This window comes from Hevea brasiliensis, chromosome 4, assembly GCF_030052815.1.
Source record: "Hevea brasiliensis isolate MT/VB/25A 57/8 chromosome 4, ASM3005281v1, whole genome shotgun sequence".
Taxonomy (NCBI): domain Eukaryota; kingdom Viridiplantae; phylum Streptophyta; class Magnoliopsida; order Malpighiales; family Euphorbiaceae; genus Hevea; species Hevea brasiliensis.
Window position 1 is genome coordinate 22,164,015 of NC_079496.1, and position 12,071 is coordinate 22,176,085.

Below are 12,071 nucleotides of genomic sequence, written 5' to 3' on the forward strand. Positions count from 1 at the left end.
ATAGGGAGGTAGTCATTGAGGTCTTGAGAAAGAGAGTTGATACTTTTGCTTGGAGTCCAGAGCAAGTGAAAGGAGTGGATCCCTATGTAATAATGCATAGTTTGAATGTAGATCTAACCTTCAAGTGAGTTAGTTTAACGAAAGAAGTAACGGATTGCTCCTGACAGGTAGTAGGTGGTCATGAATGAAGTAAACAAGTTATTAAAAACAGGGTTAATTAGGGAGGTCAAATATCCAACTTAGGTGGCTAATGTGGTATTGGTAAAAAAGGCTAATGGCAAGTGGAGAATGTGCATTGATTTTATCGATCTTAATCGAGCTTGTCCTAAGGATCATTGTCCTTTGCCCATGATAGATAGATTAGTGGATGCAATTGTCGAGCATGCTGTTTGTTCCTTGGTAGATGCTATTTTGGGGTATCACCAAATTAATATGGACATAGAGGATAAGGAAAAAACTACTTTTATCACTGATTCAAGGGTATATTGTTGTAAGGCAATGCCATTCATGTTAAAGAATGCATGAGCAACTTACCAGCATTTGGTTAACAATATGTTTGAAGGAATAATTGAAAGGATAGTAGAAGTGTACATTGATGACATGATTATTAAGAGCAGAAGAATGGAGGACCATGCAAAGGACATTACAGAACCTTTTAATATCTTGGACAAAGTAGGTATGAAGTTAAATCTAAATAAATGTACATTTGAGGTCAAAGTAGGCAAATTTCTTGGTTATATGGTATCAGAGAGAGGGATTAAGGTGAACCCAGAAAAGATTAAGGCTAAAGAAAGTTCAGAAGTTGAACAAATGAGTCACAACTCTGGTTCAGTTTATGTCTTGCTCAGCTCAGAAAATTTTCCCTTTTTATCAAGCTTTAAAAGCAAGAAGGAACTTCAAATGGGATGATGATTGCAAGGTAGCTTTCAATGAACTAAAAGATTTTCCCACTAACCCACCTCTTCTTGACTCACCCAAGTCAAGCAAAGTTTTGTTTTTGCATCTTGTAATCACTCAAGAAACGGTCATTTTAGTTTTGGTTCGAGAAGAAAATGGCGAGCAAAGGCCTATTTATTGTAGCAACCAAGTGTTGAAAGCAACGAAACTCAATTATTCAACTTTGGAGAAACTTGCTTTCATGGTATTATCAGTAGCAACAAAGTTGAAACCATATTTTGAGTTACACACTATTGAAGTTTGAACTAATTATCCATTGCAAGAGATATGACATCACCCACAGACATCATGTCATTTAGCTATGTGGTCAGTGATATTAGGTGCATATGACATCAGATATGTTCCTAGATTGGCACTCAAACTTAGGCATTAGCTGATTTCATTGTAGAAATGACACCATCAGTATAGGAAGAGCAAGAAGTGAGAAAAATGGAAGGTTTGGGTAGATAGAGCTGTGGGATCGGTAAGAGTGAGGATCAACAGCTTGATCCTACAAAGCTTCGTTATATAGCTCGGTTAATTTTCCAAACTACGAATGATGTGATAGAACATGAAGCATTTCTTATGGCACTCTGAATCATGAGGGAGGTAAGAATTTCGAACATTAACATTTTCTATGACTCACAGTTGGTTGTTAATTAATCTCAGGGTAATTTTTAAGTCAATGATCTAAATTTGGTCAAATACGAGGCAAGAATTCAAAAATATATACAAGAGATTCAATCTAATTTAGGCAAGGTGATCATTCTATAAGTACCATGATCAAAAAAGGGTGAAGTAGATGCGTTGGCCAAAATGGCAGCCTCAGTTGAGCAATATTTATCCTAGCCAATACCTCTAGAGGAAATCACTATCCCAAATGTTGATCAAGAGGAAGCATTGCCGATTGATATCGAAACCACTTGGATGACCTTGATTTTTTATTATCTTGACAAAGGCATATTGCTTGATGACCCTCTTGAGGTAAAAAAGATAGTTTAGAAGTCCTTTGGTTAAGTTATCTTAAATGGATGGCTTTACAGAAGGTTCTTTTTGCAACCTTGGTTGAAATGTATAACTCTTGAAGAAAACATAGCGATCTTGATTAATATTCATGAAGGTTTGTGTGGTAGTCATGAGGGCGCTCGGACCATCGCCAAAAAAGCTCTTAGACAATGATATTTTTGGCCTATTGTGGATGATGCAAAGGAATTAGTTCAAAGATGACGAAAGTTTCAGGAACACAATTTCATTCCCTACATTCCAGCTGAGAGAATATCAGCCATTGGGAGTCCATGGCCATTTTATTAGTGGGGAATTGACACCCTTGGTCCATTTCCTAAGGTTTCAAAGCCATTAATCATTTCACTAAATGGCCTGAGGCAGAAGCTAAACAGCTTATCACAGCTAATAAGGTGATCACCTTTGTCAGGTAGAGGATTGTTTGCAGATTTGGCGATCCTAAAATAATTATTACTGATAATGGCACTTAGTTCGGCAGTTACAAGTTTCATTCTTTTTTAACTGATCTTTAGTTTGCCTCCACTTATCATCCTCAAACCAATGGGATGACAGAGGTCATTAATCATAACATTTTGAAAGGTTTAAAGAAAATATTAGACAATGCCATGGGAAAGTAGCCAAATGAGTTTCCACACATTTTGTAGGCATACTAAACTACTCCCAGATCGATAATAGGAGAGACGCCCTTTTCTTTAGCATACGGTTTAGAAGCTATTATTTCTGCACAAAATTATTATGCTCAGTGTTCAAACCAAGAATCTTGAGGTTGCAAAAAATGAGGAAGACCTTCGATTTAACTTGGACCAAGCCAAAGTCCTGTGGGAGAGTGCCTATATCCAAATGGCTGAGTACAGACAAAAGATGGCTTGGATGTACATTCAAAATGTGAAGCACAAATCTTTCATAGTTAGAGATTTGGTGATGAAATAGTAGATGTCTCAGGAGGCGTAGCCCTGCCGACAAGCTCGGCAGTAATTGGGAAGGTCCGTACATTGTATCTAAAGTCATTCGCCTTAGATCTTACAAAATCGCTTATCCTAGTGGTGTTGTTCTTCCATGGACATGGAATATTTGTAACCTATGCAAATTTTATCAATAAAGACTTTTGGCTATCTCATATATGTGATGATTCATTAAGGTGATCTCTCGCCCACTTCAATGCCTTAAAGTGGCACTAAGGCAATCTCTTACCCATATTAACTCCCTAAAGTGGCACTAAGGCAATCTCTTACCCACATCAATGCCCCAAAGTGGCACTAAGGTGATTTCTCACCCACATTAATGCCCTAAAGTGGTGCTAAGGCGATCTCTTGCCCATCTAAACACCTTAAAGAGGTACTAAGGCAATCTCTTGCCCACATAAAAGCCCTAAAGAGGCCACAAGGTGACTTCTCATCCATTTAAAGCCTTAAAAAGGTACTAAAGTGATCTTTCACCCACTTACAGTCTTAACAGGGCACTTAGACAAATTCTTATTTTATTAAAGCTTTTATGGTGAGTTTACTTCAGTGAACATTCAAAGTAATGGCATGCCATTTGAAGATTTATTTTTATCAGACTTTGGATTTTTATAAAGGTTATTTTAACTTAGTAAATTAAACAAAAAGATTAAATGGAGTTTAGCAACTAATAAAGATCAGCAAAAGAAAAACACTTCATTAATTTCAAACAAGATTATAATTCAACTAGTAGGGTGATCAGTCCTAGTTTGATTAGATACAGATGGGTTTTAGGATCCAGTAGCTCCTCTTCTCCTTCGCTCTCTTATGGTGCCAGTTTGTCCATTCATGAGAAATCCTCATTTGGAAACCTCTTGGTCAGCTCCTTTAGCAAATCATTATGGGCATCCACATAAGCTGTGGTTACCCTTTGATTTGCTTTGACTTCAAAGGATTTCAAGCACCCTTCCAGCTTAGTAGTCTTCTTCTTTTCTACCTCCAAAGACAATTTTTGCTGCCTCTACCTTTTGAAAAGCAATAGGTAGAATTAGGCAAGCAACATCACAATCAGCAAGTATAGCTTTACCTTATTTCTTTTTAGCAGGTATTTCTTCTGAACTCCCCATCAATTCTGAGTCTTCGGTCGCCTTCTTATTAAACTTGCTTTTTTGTAGGGGCTAAACCTTTTGTTCTTCTTTCTGTCTTCTTCCCATAGTCGTTTCTCTCTGGAGCATTCTCTTTTATGTTCAGGTCAATGGTTGTGGAAATTTACGATGGTGCACTAGTTGCCACTGTTTATTTAACTCGACCAAGGGTGGTGCCATAACTTGGGTTGGCTCAGTTGAAACTTCACTACAAGTTCCACAGGTGCAACAAGTTCAACCTTCCTCAGGAAATAGCCTGGATAGTGGCTAGTTCTCCACCTAGGTTTGCTGTTGTCACACCTTATCCCTACATAAGGCATGACATGATCTCGTAATATATCTAATGAATTACCGAACTTCACCCACCAATAACCCATTAAATATATTACAAGGGATTTTAAACAAATTCAATTCATTTTAAAGTGTAAAGTAATGATAAATAATTATTAAAGAGCTTTTAAATGAAGTTTATATCATAACTGTAATTTTAATTAATTCAGAATTTCTAAAATTTTATAGAAATTTTGGTAGATTTCTGACTAAATATTGAGAAAACAGTTCTTCAAAACCTGTTAAAAACACTTCCTATAAATATATTATCCACACCTCCATTTAAACCAACACAGTCCAATCTCATCAAACTCAATCAAGAGGAAGTAATCCATTGTTTGTAGAATTCAAAAGGAACTAAAATATTGCATTTATAAGGGTAATCAAGTTTATATTACACAACTATACATTAACCAAAATACAATTTCAAACTTTTTATACAACTGCTCAACGTTCACATACTAATACATACATATCACTTTACATCAAAAGAAAGTTTACAAAGGGTATAATCAGTACACCCAGTAATATATCCAAAATAAAGCTTCCACTACTGCCACAAGCAGCTCATTCTACTGCTTTATCTATCTCCCTACCTGTGACAGCATAAACAAGCTATCGCTGAGTATTACACTCAGTGGTGCACAACTAAAATTTTAAAGCGTATATAAAAATTCTAATTTATCAAAACTTAATCAATTTCAATGTCAAACACATATAAAATATTACAATCCTTCTAAAGCGAGATAAACATTTAATAAATCACATTTTTATTCTAAACAGTCATAAAATACAAATTTTGATGAAAACTGCACAGTTTAGCACATGACATAAATTTCTAATTCGTCCCAACAACTAAAGGCTAATGGGGAATACAAAAGCTAGTTAGCATATGTATATGAGTACTCATTCAATTCATCCTCAATTGGCACACACCTCAAAACTTCAACCAAAGAGGGAAAACAAATCAAATTCATCTCACTAGGCAAGGCAGTGAGGAATATAAAACACATAATCATGTCAACTGTGGTTTCAAAACCATTTCAACAATTTTCCAATTATCAAAGGTATTCATCGACTCACATTCATATTTCATTCAAAACAATTACCCAAAAATGGGCTAGCAACACATAATTTATCAATCAAGATTTTCAATGCAATAAAGGTCATAAACCATTCACACAACTCATTCAAAACAAATTCAATTTGAAAAATAAAAAGATAATGGTTGTTGTGCACAAACCTCTTAAACTAGTCTTAATTTAATCTAATTTTTTCTCCTTCCTTGGATGGCTCCTTTCCATCTGAAACACATAATTAAAGTGTCTCAATATTCATTCAAAACATTTCCAATAATTAATCCAACAATTAAATTATGCATACTTAAATTACTTATGAAGTCTCATAAAGTTGGGCTCTGGACAGTTTCACTTCTTAACTTTTGAACCCAATTTCAACTTAGTTTTAGTCATAATTTGGTGAGGCATTCTTTATGGAAATTATACCTCTATGTCTTAATTTTATTTTTCAATTTGAATAACTCTATTTGGAGTTTTGTAGCTCTAGGTTTGCTTAATCAACTTAGTACTGGTTCACTAACCCTTTACTATTCCAGAATCTGGCAGATTCTGGAACTTTACTTTGTCCAACCAATTAGACCAGTTACAATTATATTTTGGCCTAATGTTCTTCATATGAGTTATTTCTCTATGTGTCCTGGTCACACAGGTTCAAAATCATAGTTTTTCAGGTTATGTGGAGTGAGTTATGGCCAAATAATTGACCTGGACTCTTGAACCCTATGCCTTCAAGATTTCAGGTTTAGGTCAGTGTCTTTGATTCTCATTTTAGGATTCTTATACTCAAAATTTGACGAAAGTTTCTAAATCAAAGTTGGAGCCCTATTTCTTAAGTTTTCAGAACAGTTTGGCTCATATTGATTGGAATTTCCTAGTGGGATATGTGGTATAAAAATTATTCTGGGGTCAAGTGGCTACTTAGTTAAATTTCAGGATTTGGATGGCTAAATTTTCCTAGCAAATTGTCTAAGTTCCATTAGGTTCTGGATTTTAGTCAAAACATCAAAATTGTAGTTCTAGGTCTTATAACAATTTTGGCTTTAGTTTCACTACATTTTTAGTCTTGTGGACCAAGTTATGACATTTTTGCCAAAACTGGTCGGTTAGGTCCAAGTCCAGAATTTATGGGTCAAGTCTGGTTCTGGCAGATTAGTTGACCTAATTTGTTCTAGCAATTTGATTGGGTTAGAGGCCAAACTGAGCTTTGAGTCCTCCATAAAAAATGTGCTCCTAGGTCTAACATTTCCAATGGTTCAAGAATTAGGTCATTCTGACCTTCCTAAAGTGAGTTATGCCCATTTGAACATTTATTGTTCATTTGGTCAATTCTATCCAAAATTAGAACACCAATTCTGGATTCAAGTCAATTTTTGACTAACTTATAGTCAGTTTTTAGGCAAGGTTTCTTTATGAAAAATGTGTCATTATGACCCTAATTTCATCTCCAATTAGCCTTATACCAATTGGAGTAATACAACTCTACTTATGCCCATTTAACCTTGCTGAACTCATTGGTCCAGAATTCAATAATTCAACAATCATCAATTCTTTCAATTCCATTTATCAATTCTCAATTCAAGGCACACTAAATGAACATACTTAAGCATTATAAACATCAAATGGTCAATAACTCTCAAAACCCTAATTTTTACTAAAACCCTAATCTCCCAACTTCCCAATTTCATACACACATGTAACTCCCATGCAAATCACCACTTAATTCATGTTCACACCATCATCTAAGCAAGATTACGTGTTCAATTCGATCAAATTACATCAAGGTCTTACTTCCCCCATGGCTGGCCGAATTCTTGTCCCTCCATATATGTATTTTTTTTTTTTTAATTTCTTATGCAATTTCACCTTAACTAACCTCAATTCAATGAATAAAGAAAGAATTTAAGTTTGGAAGAGGCTTACCTCTTGTGAGGCTTTTCTATCTATAATTCCTCTCCAAATTTCTTCAATTCTTTGCTTCAAATCTTCTAGTCACTATCAATTTCTAAGTTTTCTAAAATTTTGGGTGAAATTTATGGAAAGATCAATGGGTTGAAGAGCTTGGAATGCTTATTCATGGAGGAAATAAAAAGAAGAGAGAGAGAGAGAATGGAGCCGGCACCTTTGAGAAGAAGAAGTAATGAATTTGTTTTTATTTTAATTAATTTTGTCCCTTTATAACCATATTTATCCCTAAAATTTAATAAATTAAATTTATAATTCTTTTGTGATGTCATGCTAATGTCATCATTATTTCATAATTCAATTTAAATTTTGAATTCTTTTCTTTCATTTTCTTTTTACTACACATCTTTTTATTTTTAATTATTATTTTTCATTATTTTAATTTCCTACATTTTAATGAACATTTAGGTCAAAAGTCACCTCTGACAGTGAATTGACCAAAATGCCTTTCATTGGTTCTAATTCATTTTCTAACAGTGCTAGAGAACTCATTGAATGTTGATTCAATTATTTGAACTTATTTTCCTTTCTTTTCTGTGCTTTTCACGTTCCCATTAGTTTCGCAATTATCCCTTGGCCTAGAGTGTCATGGGGTCCCACCTGAATTTAGAGTAGCAACTGAGCTCGTAGTCACTTCCTAGTTTGATCACTTATCGTCGGAACCTCAGCTCATTTAACTGATCATGCTTTGTTTTTCTTATTTTCATTTCACCTTCATGTAATCTTTATTAAATTTTGTTCATGGCTTTTCTAGGTGACTTAATCATGGTTCTAAACATCTTAGTTGTCTGGATAGACACCTGCAAAAATGATGTTATCGAATGGTAAAATGAGACCTTGGTCCTATTGGGCGTATCAAAAATTATTTCCTTAGAAAATAATTTGGCTGGCTAACTGCTTAAGAATTGTGGGAGTGCCAGATACTGAGTCTATCAGTTTTGTGCTTTTCTGACTTCTCTTAAACGGTTGTGAGAACCTGACTAGACTGAACGCAATTTCATTAAAATCTCACTTCAAATAAACAATTAAAGTAACTGAAAATTATATTAATTACTAGAAATTCAAGTACTAGGCTTGAAAAATAAATGCAAGGCTAAAAAAATAAAAGATAGATAAAATTAAAGATATATAGACTATTGGAGTCTGTTATTGTTTAATTGATTGAGTGGTTGGAGCTTTAACATTGCACAATAGAGCATATTTATAGTAGCATCTAATTGTTCCTGTGAAAGTTCCAAAACTAGCATTTGCTCAAATCTCACGTCTTTCCGTAACTCCACAGCACATGTTCTCTTAACTACCGATAACTTGCCCATGATATGGTAACTCCCTTTAGTTGATTAACTCCTTATAACTCCCTTCTGATAACTACCTAAAAATAATACCTAAATATTTAATTCAGATCTCATAATTAAATTAATTTTACAAAAAATTAATTTAATTAATTATGAGCTTAAAATAATTAATGAACTAATTAAATTATTTTTAGTGTAAACAATTTATAAAAATAATGTTTACTCTTAAAAAACCACTAAGAAAAGAGATTTTTTGACACGTCAAATCAATAGTTTTTTATCAATAAGTTTTGGGAAAGGAGTTTTCTTGATCAAATCCTTTTTGACAGAAAGTATAACCATATGCTTTTGAAAATGCTTTTTCCATTGGCATTTTCAGAAGCATATGAAATAAAAGATGAAATTATTTAAAAGTGTACAATTATTATTTTTATTTGTGTTTTTTCATTTATTTTTATTCAATCATTTTTCTTTTAATGAATGTACAATTAATATGAATTTTAAAATTATTTAAATAAAATAATTTTCACAAATTTTAAAATTATTTAAAATTAAAATCAAATAAAAATAAAACAATTATTATATCACAAGGACTCTACCTAATGGACAAATTAGAAATTTTATTTCATTTTTAGTGTGTTTTATATTTTTTTAGAATAAATTTCAATATAATCTACAAAGTTTAATGAAATTAATAATTTAGTCCCTATATTTTAAAAATTAAATAAGTTAGTTTATTACTCTTTATTTTGTTGACAAAATAGTTCTTTTGCTCAAACTTTTGTTTAATTTACTGTTAATTATAGCAAAAATGATCTAATATAAAAATGATTGAATAAAATTAAAAAAAAAACATAAAAATAATTATATACCTTTAAACAATTCTATCTTTTATTTCACGTACTTCTGAAAATGCTATTTTGAGTGATATTTTCAAATGCAAATGAGTGACAAAAAGTTGTTGATTTGGCATATCAAGAAAATTTCTTTTCAAGTGATGTTTTTAAGTGCAAATAAATATTCTTCTGAAATGCTACTGGATGGGCGTTTTCTTTATTATAAACCTTTCCATAAAGCTTCTTTCCCAATAACCTTTTTGTAAATAAACATAATTTTTGTAAATAGTTTTAGGTTCACATTAAATTTGTAATTTTTTATTTTTTTAATGATTAATCCATATTTTAGAGTCTCTAAACAAAAGAAGAATATTGCCCTTAAAAATACCAGTAATCAAACTAGTGTTTTTCAGATCTATCAAATCATTGGAGAAGTAAAAAGGAAAATGCATTTTTCTTAGCAAAGGAGCAGTAAAAGCGACAAGAGAGGCAATGTATTTTTTAGTGATGTTACATTATGTCAAAATACTCTAGAAAACATCTTTTGAAATGGTATTTTCTAAAACAATGTCACATTACGTTAGATAATTCAAAAATTGCTCGAGAAAACACCAATTGAAGCATTTACCCAAATTTACTTAGAATCTTAGAAATATGTAAAGTTCAAAGAATTTTTTCTTTGCCTATTTTATCTACTCTGCAATCCATTTCTTTTTTTTATAAACTTAATATAGGCAATAATCTCTCTTGCCACTGATAAAAATATTAGTAATATAAGTGACAATAATAATTTTTATTATATTATTAACATAAAATGATTATTTTAATTATTTGGAAAAAAAATTTTTAATTAGAACTTATTGTGTTATATTTATCAATTTTATATTTATTTATCATATTAAATAAATATTAAAATAATTTTATGTTGTTATTTCTTAAAATGAAATCTAGAAAATGAAAGGAATAATTCCAAATAAATTTATTTTATGTAAATTTTAGTTATGTTAAAATAAGATATGTGGAATTACTAATGAGGAACTTGTGCACTAAAAGATTTTTGTACATGATTTTAGCTGGATTAATATTAAAGACAAATTATAATTTAGTCTTTTTTTTTGTGTAAAAGAATATTTTCATACATAGTCTTGATTGGATTTGTATTAGTGATAAATTATAGTTTAATTTTTTTTTATTTTTAAAAATTTAAACGATCTATTTGATATTATTTAAAAATTAAAGGATTTAATAAAATTTAAAATAGTTTAAGAACTTATACGACTATTTAATATAATTTTAAAGATATAAATAGGCGTGTTACTGTCACGACCCAACCTATGGGCCGGACCGGCACTAGGACCTGGGCCAGCCTAAAGCCCCCGAGGCCCGTAGTAAGCCTAACTGTTCATTAACCCAACTCTAAGGCCCATTTGGGCCCAATATCAAGAAAACAAACGAACAGAGTCCGGCCATAAAATGGACTTTCCAACGGGGAGTTTTCGACTCACCCGACCTGTAAACATGATAAATACTCAATTGGGGAGCTCAGCTCACCCTCCACATACTCATATCCTCATAAAAATAAATGGGAGCTCAGCTCCCTCATCCAATCCATCAAACATGCATATCATTATACGTTTACAGGTCCAACATGATAATAATATTACAGACCATAATCAAATAAATACTTCTAACACATGCGGAAATTCTAGGAGTAAATAAAATTACACAAATATTGATAAACAACCTGCGAAGGAGAAAAGCAGGTTAACCAAAATAAAATCCTACTGTAGCTTTGAAAAATATTGAACAGAGTGAGCGTCGACTCAGAGTAAAATATCAATTTTAACCATAATCTCTATAACTATCTAAAACTAATGCACCTGTAGAGTGAAATGCAACATCCACATCATTTTCACATCATAACATCAAAAGGTAATTTGGAGCACTCACGCACCCTGTAGCATCAATCATAACATATGGGAGCCGATCCCTATCGACTCTCTTAAATCCAACTCAGTGCCGTGAAGAACTCAAGCCTGACTTTCGCTTAATAAACCAAATCGAGGGTCCCAGCGAAGAACTCAAGCCGTGACTACCCCTCGAAGGATCGAGTCCCAGCGAAGAACTCAAGCCGTGACTACCCGTCCTATCCATAGTCCACACCACATCACACGCATGCCAACGCACGCACACTGCTCCAAATTACCACAACAACATCATGGCACTTTAACATTTATCAATGCATCATAAATCGTGCCTAGAGTTTAACTACATAAATATATGCATATAAGTGATGCATGGGCATGTTGAACATATAATAATATCGAAATTACAATTAAAATTAATATTTTACTCATAGACTTGACGGTGGTCATTGAGGCGGCTGGGCGGAGGAAGAAGGCTGTCCCGGCTCACCTGACAATTTTATTACAATCATTTAATACAAATGACTCAATACAAATCAAGAAAAGACCCAATACGTCCTAAGTCATGCCAAAAATCCGGCAGAGTCTCCCTTATACCTAGG